This window comes from Canis lupus, chromosome 18, assembly GCF_048164855.1.
Source record: "Canis lupus baileyi chromosome 18, mCanLup2.hap1, whole genome shotgun sequence".
NCBI lineage: Eukaryota > Metazoa > Chordata > Mammalia > Carnivora > Canidae > Canis > Canis lupus.
In genome coordinates, this window is record NC_132855.1 from 17,915,475 (window position 1) to 17,936,283 (window position 20,809).

The 20,809-nt window shown below is 35.9% G+C and overlaps 1 protein-coding gene across 1 annotated transcript in view; it reads right to left on the reverse strand.

The window, feature by feature from the left end:
* Positions 1 to 991: 991 nt before the first annotated feature.
* Positions 992 to 20,809, reverse strand: part of ZNRF2 (zinc and ring finger 2) — a 108,898-nt gene continuing 89,080 nt past the window's right edge. The window contains exon 5 of the mRNA XM_072783612.1: positions 992 to 19,426. The gene's annotated coding sequence lies outside the window, so the exon portion shown is untranslated. The remainder of the gene's footprint in view (positions 19,427 to 20,809) is intronic.

Genomic DNA, 20,809 nt, shown 5'->3' on the forward strand with positions numbered 1-20,809 from the left:
CCTGTTACCTGTTGTTGTAGATAAAGTTTTACTGGGATCCCTGGGTGGCACAGTGGTTTAGCGCCTGCCTTTGGCCCAGGGCGCGATCCTGGAGACCCGGGATCGAATCCCACGTCGGGCTCCCGGTGCATGGAGCCTGCTTCTCCCTCTGCCTATGTCTCTGCCTCTCTCTCTCTCTCTGTGTGACTATCAATAAATAAATAAAAAATTAAAAAAAAAAGTTTTACTGAAACACCATTCATATATGTACTGTTTATGGCTGCTTTCATGCTACAACAGACTATAGCCTCCCAAGCCTAAAATAATTACTATCTAGCTCTTTACAGGAAAAGTTTGCTCACATCTGTTCTAGAAGAAATAGAAGAAAATTCTTTATTACTTTGAGTTAGTCAAGGATTTCTTAGATTCAGCACCAAAAGCATGATCTGTAAAAGGAAAAAAAACAAAAACAAAAACAAAAAAACAGACAAAACTGGACTGCCACCAAAATTTAAAACTTCTGCTCTTTGAAAGGTATTTAAAAAATAAAAAGGCCACAGACCAGAAGAAAATATAAGTGATTTGTATTCAGAATATATAAAGAATTCCCAAAATTCAATAACTAAAACAAATCAGTTTTTAAAAACTGTATGAGTTTAAAACTTTGCCTTTAAATAAGACAGACATCAAATAAGAATGAAAAAATATTCAATGTCATTTGTTATTAGGGAAATAGAAATAAAAACCAATGAGATAAATCATACACCCAGTAACAACAAAAATAAACAACAAAAAAAGCAAACCAAAACCGTTAACAACCACCACCACCAACCCCCCTACAATACTGAGTTCCACTGAGGCTGTGAACCACCTGGAATTCCCATATATTGTGGTGGGAATGCAAAATGGTACTGCTGCTTCGAAAAAAACTGGTTGTTTCTTATAACCAACCCAGCAATCCCATTCCTAGAAATGCACCCAAGAGAAATGAAATCTGTTCACACACAGTATCTTCAGGTGAATGTTAACAACAGTTTTATTTGTCATCAGTAAAAATTGGAAACAACCCAAATCTCCTTCAACTAGTAAATGAACAAAACATGGTACATTCACAATGGATTACTACTCAGCAATTAAAAGGATCAAACTACTGATAATATACAACAACGTGGATGAATCTCAAGTGATTAAGTGAATAGAGCAGGCTCAAAATCTACATATGTGATTTCATTTACAGGCCATCGTTTAAAACACAAAACTGTAGGGAAGAAAACAGACCAGTAGTTGCCAGGGGCTTAAGCTGGGGATGGGGAACCTTCTGGGCGTAATGGAATGGATTTCTATCTTGTGTTGATGGGTATGTGAGCACATATATTTATCAAACTTCATACAACTGCACAACTAAAAAAAGGTGATTTTTACTTTATGTAAATTGTATCTCAATAAACTTAAAACATGATAATTGTATAGTAACTGGTCTAAGTAATCTCTGATTTTTGCTGATTCTCATTCACATTCAGGTTGTTTGCATAACTTGCAGAAATCTTTATTGCTTGCTGCACATTAACCTTGAAAAAAGCATTAAAGGCTTGGGATGAGCCTTCATCCACAGATTTTGTTGTGCTTCTGTTAAGTTCAGATTCTGAGAATCTAGGCCCATCCAACTATGCATACTTAAGGAGCAAATCTTCAGGGAAGCAAATCTGCACAAACCTCCCAGGTACATTACCCTTTTCTATTTCTTTTCCTCACCTGCTTCAAGAGCACCGACACAACCCTCTTTACAGCTCACAACTCCTGCAGCTTTCTTGTTCCAACATTCCATTTCCTTCCTTGATTATAGACTTTCATCCCAAAACTGACCTGAGAGTTCCTGTTTTTTTCATTTCTTCATTTTTAAGAATCTAATATTTTATTATTATTTTTGGTAGTCAGCCATCACCAGAATTGAAGTCCAAAATGCTTTTATTATTTAAGTAAGTGATGTATATGGTAAAAATTCAAATCTTACAGAAGAGTACAAGGAAAAGGAAGCCCCATCCACCCAACTCCAGTCTGACCCAAACCTACTCCTTAGAAGACCTAACACTCAATGGTCTCATTTTAGTTCTTCTGACGGTCGTAACTTCCATTTCTCCAACAAACATCCTTCTATCTCTCTGCTTCTTGGTTCATAAACTCGTGTCAAAAGATAACATTCTCACACTAGATGTGTCTCCTTGTCACACTTCCAGTATGTTACTCTGATCATTTAGCTTATTGAGAGCCTACTATATGCCAGGTAGTGTGCTAGACCCCATGGATGCAATGGTGAACAAAACTAATAGACATTGCAGTACTCATATTCTGGAAGGAGAAAGAGTGACAATAAAACATAAAATTTGTAATATAGGTATTCTAGAAAAAGAATAATGCAGGGTAAGGAAAACAGGGAACGTGGGGATGAAGGCAGATCAGTGAGCTTTGCCTTTATAACCTCTACAAACTCCTGCTGGTATACTTTCAAATCCTGATATTCATATTTGTAATTTCAAGTTCAGTTACCTACCGCTGATTTGCTCTGGGCAAGTTATTTAACCTTCTCAAGTTTCCTCATCTGTGACAATAAGGATGAAACTCCCCCACCCCTTTTAAAAAATATTTATGTATTTATGAGAGACAGAGAGAGAGAGAGAGACGCAGAGACACAGGCAGAGGGAGAAGCAGGCTCCATGCAGGAAGCCCGATGCGGGACTCGATCCTGGGACTCCAGGGTCACGCCCTAGGCCAAAGGCAGGCGCTAAACTGCCGAGCCACCCAAGGATCCCCTGAAAACCCTTTTCTGATAAGAGTTGTTGTAAGGATTAAATGAGATAATTGCGCTGAGCACAATGGCTGGCACTCAGTGAATGCTCCAAAACAAGCTACCACTTTTATGAGCATAATGGCATAACACAAAACCCTGAAAAAGAAAAGGCTGATGTGAATAGCTTAACCCAATAGTTATATTTTTATCATTAGGTATAGTGAACCTATGGCCCCAGTATTAGCTGACTGCACAGTTTCATTTTATATTGAATTATATTCCTCTATTGTTTTAATTTCTAATTTCAGAGATACTGGTGGATAATTTTCTTTCACACATCATCTCAACAAAAGTCAACACATCAAAAAATTACAATGATATACTTTAAAACACTGTCACTGACTTAAATATTTATTGAATGGCTACTATGCACCAGAATCAGTCCTAGGTTCTGGGGATATAGCAATGAACAAAACAGAAAAGATCCCCACTTTCATGAATCTACATTCTGGTGGGAGAGATAATAAGCAAACATGATGAGGTCAGAGTGCTAAGTGCTATGAGGAAAATCAAATAGGGAAGAGGATACTGAACAGTGAGTGTGGTCTTCATTAGAGTGATCCAACAGTGCACTTTATACAGGCAGGGTAGTCAGAGACAGCCTATCTGAGGAAGTGACATTTATGCAGAGATTGGAATATTGAGAAAAAGCATAAATATTACATATGAAAACCGTATCTCACTACTAATCGTTATTCCAGCATTGGCACAATGGGACTTTAAAAGCTTAAGTAGGTGATTTTCCAAAAAAATAAAGCAAAATCTACCTACTAAGACACATTACTCAAATATATTGTGCCAAACAAAAAGTTCTATAATTTTTAAAAGTTGTTATAATGGATTATATATTTAAATGTATTAAAAATAAATTATATATATAAAAGTACCAGGAAAAAATACAAGCCAATATTTATGTAAACTTCCAAGATGGATAAAATCCTTTTCAATATGACCACAAGAGTAAAAAATATAAAGGCAAAAATTGATAAATATGATTATCTTTATAAAAAGGTAAAAATGTTGAGTAGAAAAAACAAAATAAGAAAACACGGGAAAAGAACACTATCATAAGTGAGACTCAAAGTGAAACGACAAATTGAAAAACAGGTTTGTATATTAAAAATAATCTTAACATTTAAAAATATCTTAAGTCATTAAAGGGGGAAAAAACAGGCAATTTGCAAGGAAATACAAATGGCCAGGACACTATTGGAAAGATGTTCAAGTACAGTCAAAATTAAAGAAATGTAATGAAAACTGATTTTGCGCTTATTAGAATAGCAAAGATGGGAAAATAGTGAGAAAATTCAGAAAACTGAATTTTCTCAAAGTACAGAGAAACTTGAACTCCTATGACCTGAGTGTAACATAGAAATAGCTTGAACTTTCAACAGTAACACTGTAAATGAAATTATAAATATTTCAGTAGTACTATGTATGATGTTATCATCAAAATTAGGAGTAGAGATTTGTATTTAACAACAAAAATATTTAGAGGACATGCTGTTGAGTGCATAGCTGGAAGAAAATGTTTGGTGTGATACTCTGCATGTAAAATTATGTTTACATAAATGGATAAGCAAAAGTATAGTCACCAAATACTAATGGTGATTATATATAATGGGATTTGAGGTAATATTATATTATTTTTCCTTTGTGTAAGCACTTACATATTTACTTTTGGAAGTGTCCCAAAGAAGGATTTTTAGAAATCTATATACTAACTTCGCAGCTAACAATTCAATTCAAATACTTAACAGCAACCATCAACATGGTTTAAGTTTTCACTCTGCTACACAAGGGATAGGGCAGTAGAGTATTTGTAAAGATATTGTAATAAAGTCAAGATTATGGTCAACTCTAATAAAGGAAAAATGCCCAGTTGAGAACTTTCTCATCATTTGTATGACACTAACATTTACTTTATGCAAAAATGTAAAGCTCACCTAGTATTTTACAAACTGGCATTCCCTAATTGTTAGTTCAACTGACATGAAAAACTTGCGATTCTAAGCCAAAACACTTCCCCATTCCAAAGGACAAATATTTAGTTATCAAGATGATAGTTTGGTAGTGGCCTATGGATACAGATCCGTGAATAAAACTAAGAGTTATGAAATAGATCTGTACATTTATATATAGTCAGTTGATTTTCAACAAAGGAGGCAAGATACTTCAATGGGGGAAAGAAGTCTTTTCAACAAATGGTGCTGGAACAATCCACATGTAAAAGAATGAAGTTGGACCCCTACACCTTATATGCTACACAAAAATTAATTCCAAATGGATCAAAGACCTAACGTTAAGGGCTAAAATGATAAAACTGAGAAGAAAACATAAGGTGTCAATCTTCATAACTTTAGATACAGCAATGGGTTTCTTAGACGACACCTAAAGCACAAGCAACCAAAGAAAAAGTCTAGATAAATTGGACTTCATCGAAATGAAAACTTTTGTGCTGCAAAGGTCACTATCAAAAAAGTTGAAAAGACAGTGCACAGAACCATGAGAAAATATTTACAAATCGTATTATCTGACAAAAGTTTGGAGTCCAGAACATATTAAATAATTCCTAAGGCGTGCCTTGGTGGCTCAGTTGGTTGAACACTTGATCTTGGTTTTGGCTCAGGTCATGATCTCAGGGTCCTGAGATCAAGTGCCCTGCATCAGGTTCCATGCTCAGCAGGGAATTTGCTTTTCCCTCTCCTGACTCATGTATGTGCATGCTTCCTCTCTCTCCAGAATAAATAAATCTTTAAAAGAATTCTTAAAACTCAATAATAAAACAATAATTTTAAAGTAGGGAAAGAATTTGAACAGACATTTCTCCAAGGATACACAAATGGCCAATGAGCACAAGAAAAGATGCTGAATATAATTAATCACAGATATGCTAATCAAAGCCACAATGAGATACTACTTCATAGCCACTAGGATAGCTAAGTTAAAAAAGATGGACAATACCAAGTGTCGGTGAGGATGTGGAGAAATTAAAACCTTTACACAATGGTGGTGAGAATGTAAAATGGTACAGCCGCTTTGGAAAAAGTTCAGCAGTTTTCACAAAGTTGCCATACATATGACCCAGCAATTCTACTACTAGGTACATACCCAAAGTATTTGAAGACGTATGTTCACAAAAAAAGACTTATGCACAAATAAATACTCAAAAGCATTACTAGCCAAACAACCCAAATGTCCATTAACAAAATGCGATGTAGCCATACAATGGAATAGTATTCAGCTATTTTAAAAAATGAAGTACTGATACGTAGTACAGCATACATGAACCTTGAGAATATTGCACTAAGTGAAAGAAACCGGACACAAAAGGATATGTATTGTATGATTCCTTTTAATGAAATGTCCAGAAGAGGCAGATCCAAAGAGAGACAAAATAGGTTAGTGATTACCAAGAGCAGGGGGGAAGGGAGAATGGAGCATGACTACCGATGAGTATGGTGTTTCTTTTTGTAGTGATATAAATGTTCTATAATTAGATAGTGATGACTGCATAGCTTTATGAACATTCTGGAAACACTGAATTGTGCACTTCAAAATGGTGGATTTCATGGCATGTGAATTGTCTCAATTAAAAATTTTTTAAAGAAGAATGATGGCAAACCTACCTGTTGCCTGAAGCTACGTAATGTAGAAGACAATGGGGCAGTTTCTTTAAGTACTTAAAATAAGAACAAAAAAGGGATGATCTAGAAAGTCTAGGCCCAGAAAAATTTCTTTCAAAACTGAAAGCAATGATTTCAAAACTTACTACCAATCTACAATAATCAGAACAGTGTAATATTGGCATAAGTACAGACATACAGATAGGTTAATGAAACAAAAACAAGCCCAGAAATAAACCTACACATACAAAGCTATTTGATTTTCAACATAGATATCTAGTTAGTTCAATAGGGAAAAGACAGTTGCGTCAACAAATGATCTGGAACAAACTGGAAAGTCATATGGATAAACACGAACCCTAATACTTACCTTCATACAACATACAAACACTAACTGGAGCTGTATCACAGGTCTAAATATAAGGGTGAGAGAGAAAATCTCTGTGACTTTGTATTTGGCAAGAATTTCTCAGGACTAAAAAAGCATGAACAGGAAAAGAAAAATAATAGTACATGAGACTTTATCAAAATGTAAAACTTTTGTTCTTTCAAAGACACTACTGAGAAAATGAAAAGGCAATCCACAGACTGAAAATATTTGCAAATCATGTATGTGACAAAATAATTGTATGGAGAACATACAAAGAACTCTTACAACTTACAAATAGGATGATGCATAACCCAATTTAAAAATGAAGAACTCGGGATCCCTGGGTGGCTCAGCGGTTTAGCGCCTGCCTTTGGCCCAGGGCGTGATCCTGGAGTCCCGGGATCAAGTTCCACGTCGGGCTCCCTGCATGGAGCCTGCTTCTCCTTCTGCCTGTGTCTCTGCCTCTTTCTGTGTGTCTCTCATGAATAAATAAATAACATCTTTAAAAAAAAAAAAAAATGAAGAACTCCACGGGACTTCAGGAATAACTGGGTAAGGAGTATGGCACATTTCCTGCCTCTTAAAAAGTAATGTAAAAAACTGACAAAACTGTTCAATCATTTTAGAACTTTGGGAAATGACCCAAAGGCATGCAGCAAATTGAGAAATACTTACCCAAGAAAACCTACTAAACCTTAGTAAACACTGTGGGAATCTGGCATTTTAGCCCAGGGCAGTCTCCCCATCCTTCTGGCTCCACATATTATCCCCCTGTACCTCCCAAGTTCTATGGTACTGTAGTTCTATTAGTGTGTGTGGGTATATGTGGGGGGAAGGGGAGGGGAGCTGTGAGGACCTGCTGCGTCCTTGCTGGAGGGGGCTCCTTGCTTGAGCAAAACGTGGGAAAAAATTCATGATCAGGGGTATTATTAGAAACCTCAATCTTGCTGGTAACCAACAGATGATCATCAGAATAACAGAAATTGAACAAGATGATCTGGGGAGGAGAGAACAGTGGGTGAGCCCCCAACCCCCAACATATCACAGGATGGGATGGCATGTCCAGATGCATACACCTAACCTAGCAATTCTACTTCTAGGTACTTACTCAAGACAAATGAAAAACTTATGTCCACACAAGGACTTGAAGGTGAATGTTCATAGCAGTATTCATAGTAGCCAAAAAAAGTGAAAACAATCCAAATTTCATCAACTGGTAAATGAACAAATGTGGTATATCCATATAACAGAAAACCATTCAGCAAAAATAAGAATTATGAACACATGTTAAACTTGTGTGAACTCAGAACACTTTAAGTGATTGGATTTAATGGTATGTAAATCATGCCTCCACAAAACTGTTAACAGTAATGGTATAAGATTTCAACAGACCTTCAACCAAAAGAAATATAGGAATGACAAATGTTACAATATTACTATCATTAGTGGTTAGGTAAATTCAAACTAAGTCATGAGATACCACTACATACCCACTAGAATGGCCAAAATTCAAAATATTGACAACAGCAAGTACTGACTGACAGTAATGTGGGAAAACCCTCACAGAGCACTGGTAGGAGTGTAAAATGGTAGAGCCAATTTGGAAAACAAGTTGGCAGTATCTCAGAAAGTGACACAAATATTTACCGTATGACTCCATTATTCCACTCCTAGATATTTATTCAAGAGAAATGAAATCACATGTTCACATAAAGATTTATATATCAATGTACACTGCCACTTTATTCATAATAGCCCAAACTAGAAAGAGCCCAAGTGTCCACCAATAGGAGAATGGATAACAAACTAGTAGATTCATATAATGGAATACTACTCAGTAATTAAAAAAAAGAGAACTAGTTCAAGCGGTAACACTGATGCCTCTCACAGATACGCTAAGCAAAACAAGCCTTAGACATACTTAATGTTTTCAGCTAATCTACAGTAACACAAGCAGATCAATGACTGATGGGGGGATGAGGATGGACAGGTGGGAAAAGGGTGTAAAGGGGCTTGGTACCTTTTGAGGGGTGATGGAAATGTTCTCTATCTTGGTCTTGGTGATTGTTACCCAGGTGTCTTGGTCTTGGTGATTGTTACCCAGGTGTATATATGTGCCCAAACTCATCAGACTGTATGCTTACAATGAAAGTTTTTGTTGTATGTACATTATAACTTACTGACGTGGCCTTTAAAAAGCTGTGACAAAAAAATCTGGTTAGAAACATAATCACTACTCTTACTAAGGAAACAGTCCTCTAAAAAGTGGAAAATGAGCTAACAAATCTGGTGTCTCTCCTGCAATCCTAGTAGTGTTTGTAGTACTTTCAATTGTTTTCACCTGTTTTAGCAGCACTGACACATACCAGGGTCTGGCACCAGCATGAAACTGTTAACAAATGCACAAATAAAGTATTTTCCAACGACTTTAATGATCTTATGCCTTGAAAGATCTGACACAAACAAATGCTTATTCAAGAACTAGGTTTCACACACCATGTTATTTATGTATTTGCTATGCCATGCCTGATTACCAGCTTTTGCTAAAAATACTGAACCGTAAGCTCCATAAGGGCAGAAAACTTTCCTTTTTCCACATCAGCGTACATGCAGTGTCTCACATCTATCAAATGTTCAAAAAATATGTGCTAAATGAATGAACCAACACTTCAGTTCACCCTGCATTCCAGTTCAAGTAACTCCCACACATTCATCTTTAGGCTGAGAAGACTTCAAGATTTCCAACATAGCTCTACGAATGAAAATCACGCTACAGCTACTCACATACTCACAAACAGTTACCTACAGTGGCTTTCTAGTGATTGCTGTGATGTAGCAATGCTATTTCTGAATTATTAACTGCTGCCATTTTTCATGCCTTTTGTTCCTAGTTGCTTATGGCAACTCACTCAGTGACTCACTGGCAGCTGCTGCTTCAGTGGGGAGACACAATGAGCATAAAACAAACTTTTTTTTTAAGTCAAAGGAAGAAACATAACTCGAAAGCTAAAAGGCTAACAGCCATGGGCTGGAGGCAGAAAGGGCTTTTAGGAACCTACAAACTTGGTGTGCAAAGTGAAAAAAAAAAAAAAAAATTCAAGGACCTCAGCCTGGCTGAATCAGGCAGTTTTATTCTATGAACCATAGAGCTGGGAAGAATGGGTAATGATAAAGGAATAGTTTTCTCATTCAAAAAGAGCCAAAAGTTTGAGGAAAGAGAATTGCAGGAAATGTAGCTAGATCTTAGCTGTAGAGGTCTGTGACATGCTTGGCACTCTCCTCCCCAAGGGCTGACACTCCATTTGGAGTATGTGTGAGAAACTCCTAGATATAGTTGTATATAGGCTGTACAACAGGATCACACCATTTAAAAAGAAAAAACAATGGTCTCCCCTTCCTATGTCCCAAGTTGATCTAATTTTCAGCCAAGTGTTAATAAGCATTATTGCTTACAGGGATCTCAAAGTTGAAGAGAGCAATATATCTATCTGTCTTCCCACGTGTAGCCACCCTCGTGGATAAACTCCCTGGCCATTCCACCCAACGACTCCTTTTATCAGGGCGCTCAAGCACAGAATACCCACATAAACCAGGGAGCATCTTACTTCATCACCGGGGGTCTCTCAAAGCTGGATTAGGAAGTGTCAGTTTTGTGAAAGAGGGTCTGTTTGACAAGCTTAGCATTTTAAGCATGGATGTGGTACAAAGTTAACTACTACTAGAAGGCCTGAAACTCATGCAACTGTCTCCACAAGGCTCTACACAGGGAGCAACTGAGACTAGAGCTATTCATTGGCACTTCCCACAATTCCTGTTGGCCATCACAAACACATCAACTCCTAACTATAACACTGATCAGAGCTTGTGCATCTTTACCAAGATGCTGTAGTCATAACAAAAGCCAGTGACATCTGTGAATGCAAATAAAGAGGATTCCTTAAATCATCAACCTTTTCAAGGTATTTGTAGCCTTGCTGAAAAAATTAGAAAAATCTGACTCAGTTTAGTGACAACAGGACTAGATCTGCTCATGCATGGTACCTAATTAACTTTCAGAGATTAAGGTCTTTACCAAATTAGAATTATAAAACCTTCAAAAATATTTAGCTGATGACAGATTAGCGTGGAAAACCAACCTCCCAGACTCATGTAGACCTATCAGCCACTGGTTGCAAATGGCTCTTGAGTACTTAAAATATAGACTATTTCCAAATATAGATGTGCTATAAAATATGTATCAGATTTCAAAGACTGAACAAAGATCTAAAAATATCTCACTGGCAATTTTTGTAACGATTACATGTTAAAATGACAATAGTTTGGATATTTAAACACCCGAGGAAGGTCTTTATTAGCCTTTGCAATGTTTGAACTCCAACAATGGATGAACTGTTTGCTGTTTGACTTCCTTGATGGATATCCTCTGACTATTTGGATAATGAATATCCTTAACATTTACAGATTTAATAACACTTCAATTATAAATGAGCTACTTTAAAAGGTTCATGGCATACAGTTCTTTGATATTTTTCTGAAACGCAAATCTGCATGGCTAGCAGCATAGTTTGTTTTCAGTTACCCAGCTACTAAGTTATCAAGCCAATCAGAAGGGATTTAAGTCTTAAACTGACTTTGTTGGAAAGTTATTTTTTGATCAGGTACTTTTTAACTCTCATAAAATAATGAACACTGAATTCATAAGTTCATAGAAAAGAACAAGAATAAGGCACTATAAGGCAAAATTTAACAACGGTCTGATAATCACAGCATCATTAAGTATTTTCATTTTATGTGAGAAGTCAAATCTTAAATCATGCAATGATATTTATGAATATAAGATTTTTTTTCTTACATTATAAGACAATTCTCTCTAAGGTATTAAGTTTCTATTATTCTCACAGGCCTTGCTTTGTAGGAATTCCTGGTCTAGGAAGTTCCAAGTTACCAACCCATGCATCTTTGAACCAATTTGGAGAAACCTGTGAAAGTTTAGTGTCCCTAGAGACGTGTTGTATTAGATTAGGGAATCTGTGAGAATGGACTCCTTGACCTAATATAATACAAGGATTTCCTAAGATATCTGCTGCTTCTCCAGGGACTAAATATAAAGTTATCAGTCCCCTTTTTCTGTCCTTCGCTAAACAAAGATAATCATGAAGTACCCATTGGCAACCCACAGACTTCCAGAAACTAATAAACCTCTTCTGGCCCTCCTCTTGCTTAGCCTAATCTATCTACTGCAAGTAGCATCCATCTTTCCTGTATAACAACTTCTACAAATACTCTACTTCCAACAGGAACTTTCTTCTGTTGTGAGTGGCTGAGAAGACTGGCATAATGGAAAGGATCTGGGACAAAAGAACCAAAGAGAAAAACTCATTAACGCTTCAGAATGCAACTCAGCATTTCACCATGCCAGCCTGAGAAAACACAGCCCTATTCCAAAAGGCATATGAAATTAAGGGAGAATGTGAGGATGGGCTGTTGGGAGAGGTCCAACTCAACCAACCTAGATGCCATTACACTGGTGCAGTGTACCCTACTTATCACGCACTTACTGACTCTTCTAACAGTGTTGGCAACATTTGTGTCTCAATAACTTCTGAACCTAATAGCCACACACACACACACACACCCACTCTCTCTCTCTCTTTCTCACAACTTGCCAACTATTCCTGTCTGGTTTCTCTCTCAAAGCTCTGCTTCCCATTTCAGATCCGATTTCTTGGTAGTGTTATCTCTGGTTCTCCAGGAGATACTTCTGACATGATCAGCTTTCCCCAAGTAGAGATGCCCTGTCCTTAAGATTCAACTCTTCCCAACATGGAGAAAGTACAGATGGAGCTGTCCTGGTCTTGCCCTTTCATCCTGCACATGTAAATGAATACACCAAGATGAGTTCATTTTACTAAGTTTAAGTTCTTCCTCTTTCCTTTCCCTATTGTCATTCCTTTAGTTTTGCCTCTCCTTATCTTACCTGAACTGCTATAAATTTTCTAACAAAGTCTCTCTGCCTCTAGTTTTGTTCCTCTCTAATCTGATGAGTAGATCTGATGGTCCTTTTCCCTGCTTAAGACCTTTCAATTGTAGTCTGGCACATGCATCCCTTCGTGCTCTGCCATCTGCTTACCTCTCTAGACCTAGCAACTCTCCAAGAATGTCCTGCTTGTCTGAACTATGCTCTCTGCTTGGGAATACCCTTCCCAAGCTTCCCACTGCACATGTCCTTTTATCCATATCCCCTGGAGCTATGTATGATCTATTTGTTCTTCAAGACTTTAATCATTCTCTTGCCTAGTTTAATGACCGTCCTCACTACCTCCACTATACCTTGTGTATATGTCTGTAACAGCAATCTTTATTATATGCTCACTTATTTGCTTCTCCCACTAAAGATTAAGGTCTTAGAGGTTAGTTGGAGTGCCTAGGGAGCTCAGTTGGTTAAGTGTCTGCCGTTGGCTCAGGTCATGATCCGGGGGTCCTGGGATCGAGCTCCACATCAGGCTCCCTGCTTAGTGGGCTGCCTGTTTTTCCCTCTCCCCTTGCTGCTCCCCCTGCTTGTTCTCTCTCTCTCAAATAAACAAATAAAATATTTAAAAAAAAAAGGACTGAGAGATTAGTTATCTTGCAATTCTGTAATCTTGGTCCCTAACAGTCCAAGAACCAAGTATGCTTATTAATAATTGCTGGGAGAGTTAATCTCTAGATTTTAGCATGAAAGAAGAACAGAATCCACAATGTCCTCTATTATATACGTAGGTTTTAAAAACACATCAGCTAGAGTCTATAAGACATTAATCCTGCATCTTATGACTGGAGAGAATAACAATTTATTCATAGATGGGCACAAATATTTTTATTGTCTATAATAACCACTAACATTATTAAGTGCTTAACGTGTTGTGTGTCTGTGGTGCATACATGTACCTTCCCAATGAATCCTCACAAAAACCTTGAGGTAGGCAGTAGTTTTACCTCTTTTCATAGGCAAAGGCAAGGCACAGAGTTAAGCATCTCATCCAATGTCACAGACATAGCAAAACCAGGGAGTCTGGCTCTGGAACTCGTGTTCTTAACCACTGTGCTACAAAGCTCAACACCTCTTATATCATGAAACCTGTGCTTCCAAAGATTAATACTCTTCTTTTCAAAACATAATGTAACACTACCAAGTACAATCTAAATTCGTAAAGTTATGATCATACATTGATAGACCATCCCTCCCCAAAACTTAATAGCTCTACTACAATCATATCTCAATTAAAAAATTTTTACAAATTGGGTTTCACATTAGAAATTTCAAAGTACATTTTTACTTATGGTTACTCTTGGTTCATTACCACTACAGTTGTTTCTTTAGTTGAATTCAGAAATTCAACTAAATGGGCATAAAAAAATAGTTAAAGAAACTGTGACATGTTAATTCATGGTAACCTTTCAGCAATCAGGTAATTCTCAGTTTTACTGTAATATACTGTCAACTTCTAGACATTACAGTGGATATGACAAATTTCCTTGGAAACATTCTCTTATTTTCTATTTCTAAATAAGAGGATAATTTGGCAAGATCATATGGAAGTTTTATTTATTAAAAAAATCAGTAATGAACTGTTCCATTTTAGTTTAGAACATACAAGCTGTTCCTAATACATGTTCTATATTTCTTGTGATGGATCCTTTGGATATTTTAATTTAACAGGAAAATACTTTCTAGTAGAGGAAATTAAGAGGTATTACAGAAGAGTTGTTGAAACCATGAACAAAAGCAATGAAGTTAATATCTATTATTGTGGTTTTCTAAAAAAACTGATACTCATATAGTCATTGCAAAGAAATAAGATGTAATGGACTTCTGTAATAAAGATCAATACCATCATCAAATTCCAAACTCTCTTTTAATCTCCCTAAAGGATCTGTCAACTGTATCATATGCACATAGGTGCTCAAAATGCTACTAAAAATGTAACCTTTTCAAGATGCTAGCACCAGGGCAAAGGCAGAACTATAAGTTTATAAACAGAAACCATTGGTACTTGTCAATCTCAGTATATCAAATCAAAAGGACAGGCATGAAAATTTATAATAGGAGAAATCAGTCACTTTTGATTCTAAGACTTGGGGTTCTAACAGGTATCTCACAGTCCAGGGCAGAGCTAAGAAGTGCAAGGTTGGCTGACAGATACTAATATCACTTTAAAATTTTTCCTTTATTACTGGGATGTGAGTTTATGCCATACTGCTCTTTGCTTCTCTATAAACAAGCAATCAACAATTGATGTTATTTTTAGCCATTGGTCTAAAATTAATGATGGCTTAAATATCTGAAAGTATACCAACTCTCCTAAATATATAATGTTTCAGCTAAAACTTAATATTGACATATCTGGTTTTCCTCAGTGCTTTTAATTCTTTCCAGAGAATCAGCTGGACTTCAAAGACCAGGTATTTCCAATTCAATTCAAGAATTCTGTGATTTAAAAAGAACATTCGGCTTCCTAGCTTAAGCAGAGTATTCACAGAACATGGCACTCAAAGTACTGGCTCGGTCAGTTATTACCAAAAGGTTTTACCCAGTCAGCTGTTCCCCAATTAGAATCACTAGTACACCAAATAGCAATTTCCTCTACAGAAAACCAAGTAGCAATATAGTTTTAGAATGAAAAGATCTGGATAGAGAAGTAGACAATAAAACAGACAATTTAACTATTATTATTATTCACAATATAGCAAAGAAAAAAATCAGAAGTTATACACTTCAATTAAGGGGTGGAGGTGATGGGCCAAAGACAAAATATTGGCATGCTAGAATTTTTTAAAACTTCAAAAGTATCTGTACAAGAACAAGGGACATTTCACATTTAACACATTCTCAATATGTACTGAGTTCACCTCAGGATAGATCAAACTGCAAGAAAATGGCCCCAATGCACTGGAAGATTTCCTGCAACTAACAAACTGTATTCACAATTAATAAGCAACATTTACCTCTATGCAGTTTTACAAAGTTCCCAATAATCTGATTTATATGGAAACTTCCTCTGTGGAAAAATAAGATGATGTGGATATTATCTTTGATGCATAAATATGGGTTATCAATCACATAGGAAATTCAATTATTGAGTTTTTAAAAAGAGTTTCATGCTTTGTTCAAACATAGTAGCTTACTGTTAGGAAATTTTCTTTCTTCAACTCTCCAAGGTGGTAAATAAAACTAGGTATTATTTACACTTAATTTACTATCTTTTTCATTTAAAGAAGTATCTCTTAGTTTTGCTATACAGTATGTTAATTTAAATGACTGCTCTTAAACTTCACTATACCCAAATTTAGAAAGAAAAATAAGCTTTGAAAAGGAATCTGCCATTTTCACTAAAACATTTTTAACCTGAAATCTTCTCAAAATACATATTGCAAACATGCTGATGGTGCAGCACCCTCGGGCATTTTGAGTTACATTCTAATAAAGTGTGTTTAGCAGGTGAGAACTAAAATAACTGTAACATTTTAAAAGAAATATAAGATTTGCACTAAGAAACCAAAACCCAAATAGCATGCAACAGTTTACAACATGGCCTTTTAAATGTTGTTCAGCTATCACAAGAAAATCATTATAGAAATCATTATTTATATTTCAATCACAGACACTGCTCTTAAAATACAATCTATGTCGGATTTATAACCAGATCAGAAAAACCATAGATTAAGATGAGGATTAGTCTAATTTCTCTGGCAAAAAGTCAAAAGTAAGAATAATCTTACTATCTCTTACACATTCTGGCAACAACAAAAAAACCCAAAAAGCCAGATGAAAGAAAAATGAGGAGTCAAAATTGGCAATAAGCCCATTATAAAGAGTGGCACTAAAGTGAAATTTCAGAACATCTTGCTTTCTAAATATGCGAGTGCGATCTTACTGGAAAACATGTATTTACAAAGATTCTAGAAAGCTATCACCAATTTGGTAATCTAGGTTTTCAATCTTTATTTTGTCTCCATAATACCCAGTTGTCAGTAGTTTCAAGCTACATACTTAAATATCTAATGTGATTTTTATATCCTTAGACTATTCAGTGTCCACATACAGATTTACAAATATTGTGACATTGTGTAGAATATTATAATATTTTCCAGGGTAGCGACTTTGAGTAAAAACTGGAGTATCTGGGCTATAAAAACTTTATTCTTCAATTTCTAAATTCCCAACTTTAGGGAATCACTGATGGAGACTGAACTTAAAGTAAAAAATGCTAACCTCTGTCAATTTTAACAAAAAAAGGGATTGCTATCAACAGATTTTTTTTAAGTTAATACTGTTCTAGACAAATAGAATAATCAAGGCGCATTCAACACAGATAAACACTGAACTCTCTTCTAAAGCACAGGAGCTTCTACCGCAGCAGCTGCAGCACAGAACCGTGGGGCAGTCAGAGGCTGAGAGAGACCAAGAGGGCTAAAGGGCCGGACAGGACAAAGATGGGAAAGAACGAAGTGTTAGAAGATTAAAAGTCAAGGAGGAAATCGTATCAGAAAAATCAACTTAAAGGAGAATATGAATAGGTCATTACCAGAGGCAGAGTTAATCTCTGTCTTTAAGAATGGAAGACGACAAAACAATTCTTACTATAACAATATACCAGTATAGAAAAAAAATGAATTATTCACAGAATATTCTAAGAGGTTTTTTCCTGGGGTGAGTGGGTATGTGTGTTCTGTGTGAAAGCTTACAAAATTAAAAATGTGAAACAAAATGGATTCGTATTCAGATTTCATGATAACAGAAACAAATTTAAGGAAAGGATATTTTCCTTAAGGGAAAATTACTTCCCAAAACTGGTTTAAAAAGCACCTATGAAACCATGCTGTCAGCTGTCACAAAGGAGGCTTGGGATGCTTTCGTCAATTGCAGCATAACAAAAGGCATTTCACAGCATAAGTTTAGGGAAAATGTTATCTGGTCTAGAATCACACAGAAAGCAATGAAAAACTCTTTCAATTGCTTCAAAACCACCAATTTTTCTGGGTAGCAGCAGTTGCTCCTGTACGTGCCCTTTCAAAAAGTATGAAACAGAAGCAGAATAGGGAAAAAAAATTGAGAATAAGAGTAGCAGCATTAAATAGAAAAGCAAATGCTTAAATAAAGCAAGCTTAAAATAAGGAAACAGTACTGTGCAACTTTCAATTATATCAAGTAAAGTGCACTGCTTAAATGTTCACTGATAACATTTTCCCTGTACGTTGAAAATATGAAATCTACATATTGGTATCTTTTTGTATTAAAAAAAAAAAAAAAAAGACATTCACTACTGTAAGCCCTGATAGCTCTCTTCCAGTATTTTTTAACCATTCAGATGTATTTTGTGGGAATATTTATTCACATAATTTTGCTTAATACATTTCTTTCTACACAAGACTGAATTTAAAAGTCTCTGTAACATTTTCAATTACAGTAATAACACATTAATAAATTATAAATTAACAAAATCTTCATATTTGCTTTAAAAAATCATTTATCAAACACTAACCTCCAGATTATCTGGAAAATTAAAGATGCAAATTGCTATAAATCTGGCATCCCAATTAAATTCAGATTTTTAAAAGTATATAAAATGTCTCTCAAATTATTCCAAGTTCCACCCAAGAAAATTTTATTTTACCCTTTTCATAAGTTACTAACCTGCTAAACATTCTACCCAAATGTGGGAAACTGGAGATGCAAAGCACAATAAAGTAATTACATGAAAAGAACAAATAAAAATACCCGTTAAAACAAAGTTATTATAGCTGGCAGCACTTAAAATTGGTAATTTGTATTTTTTAAAAAGTTGCATAGCTGCAGGATGATTCATTACTGATGAACTACTGAGCAGTTTTACTTAAGAGGAAATAATACATTTAATCGCAATTCAATAGACAATCTTAGATTTAGTTCATTAAAATGTCATTATGTAACGTGATTTACTCTTTGGACTGCATTCTGATACTGTTCAACCTTTAATTTCAAACATTACCATGTTTTAGCTCTCCTATGTAGAAGTCTAGTTTATACTCCTGGGGATAAAAACAGAAGAACTTGAGATCATGGTCTACATTCAGAGAATGTTTTACTGCTTGATTACATATCTTGGTTTCACATTTAAGACTTTAGTTTATAAGAAGTACATTATGTGGTCTTCAGTTTAAGAAGAGATGAATGCAGAAACATCATGTTGGGGAAAATAAAGTGACCCCCCAACTAAAATACAAGTCAAAACACAACTAGTGGCACGGCTCTAGACAACTTAATAAAATCAACTTCTAAATCAGTTAACTTTGGCGTCTGAATACAAAATGTTTATCAGCGTTACCTATGTAGATGACTATTAAGGGATGTGCAGCATTTTCAAAATCCCTGTGTGTCCTTTATATGCATGTTTGGTACACTGAGTTCTGTGGCAACTGTCCTCTCTTCAGCAGGGTTATTCCCTGTATGATTGTCCATCTCTGCATCACCAAGTCTCACAGAACTCAGATTTCGGGTTCAGTATGCCTGCAGTTTTGTTTTCTTTCTCCAGAGACAGATCCTCATGTCCTCTCAGTTTTTCAAGCATCTTGGAAAGACAAGAAAACCTGTGCAGAAGCAGATGCATGAGGTTTAAGCAGCAGTCCATGATACTAATACAAATCAAAGTAGAAGATCCATTTCCCCCAGGAACAATGCTTTAGTTGCTAGACGCTTTCAGACACTTACTTACTGTTCTAAAAACTCCTAAAATTAGTGTTCTGCAAAAGAACAGATAAAGGTCACAGAAGGACCAATTAAAGCTTAAAATAGTCACAAAAATAGCCACCACATAAGAGTCATTTCCCCTCTGCAATAAAGACCACTCCAGAGTACAGCAAACACACAACACACAAGCACCTATACACCACCTATTAACCTTTCCCCAAATAACAAACAACCTCAAGTAAAAACAGTAAACAATTTCTAACTAATCAAAACCTTAGACAGTTACGTATCTCTATCTTGGACCATCCATTAAATACTTATGCTGAAGAGTATCAGAAATGCTGCACATGCTGCTAGATGTTCCCTTTTTTTCTAATCTTCTAGTAATAAATCCTCTTCAAATGCACACATTTAATCTGGCACAGCAAAAGGGATAGGAGAAATTTATCGTTTGATAAATAAGAGCAGTCAGTACAGAAACAAAAATCTGAGCCAAGATATTCCATAACTGTACATTTGTAAAAATGACTCTTCAAGATCCATAGAGTCCATTGATTTATAAGACTTCTAAGGGCAAGTGTCAGCAAACTCAGGTGTTTTTTTTTTTTTTTAAGATTTTTAAAATTTATTTATTCATAAGAGACACACAGAGAGAGGCAGAGACATAGACAGAGGGAGATGCAAGCTCCCTGCAGGGAGCCCCATGTGGGATACCAGGACCCTGGGATCACGACCTGAGCCAAAGGCAGAGGCTCAACCACTGAGCCACCCAGGTGTCCCACTCAGATTCTATTAAAAAAAAAAAAAAAAAGTCAGTAAAAAGACAATACTGATACCTAAGGTAAGAAAACTGAAATGCTATTTAAGACCAACGTGCATATTGACTACCAGAGGAGACTCCTGTTCCTTATACCCATAGGCTCACTGTGACACTAAAGGAAAAATTTGGCTGATTGAACCATGAAATAAAAACTTGATGACCATAAAATCCCACCTCACACAAAAAAGTTTATTGCCTCTAAAATACATTTTACTTATAGGTGAAAACTTTAGACCTATTACCTTGGTATGTAAAATACTAAGATAAAAACTTCATTTATTAGCATTAGTTCTTAGTACTTCTCTTAAAATGCTTCTATAATTTTAGTCATAATTTTAGTTTATTCGCCCAGACGTAAGGTTACACTAAAGATACACCAAAAGCATCTTCCTCTTCAAAAAACCTGCTCATCGTGAAATCCAAACATACCTGCACATATACTCAAAAGTATCATTCTACTGCC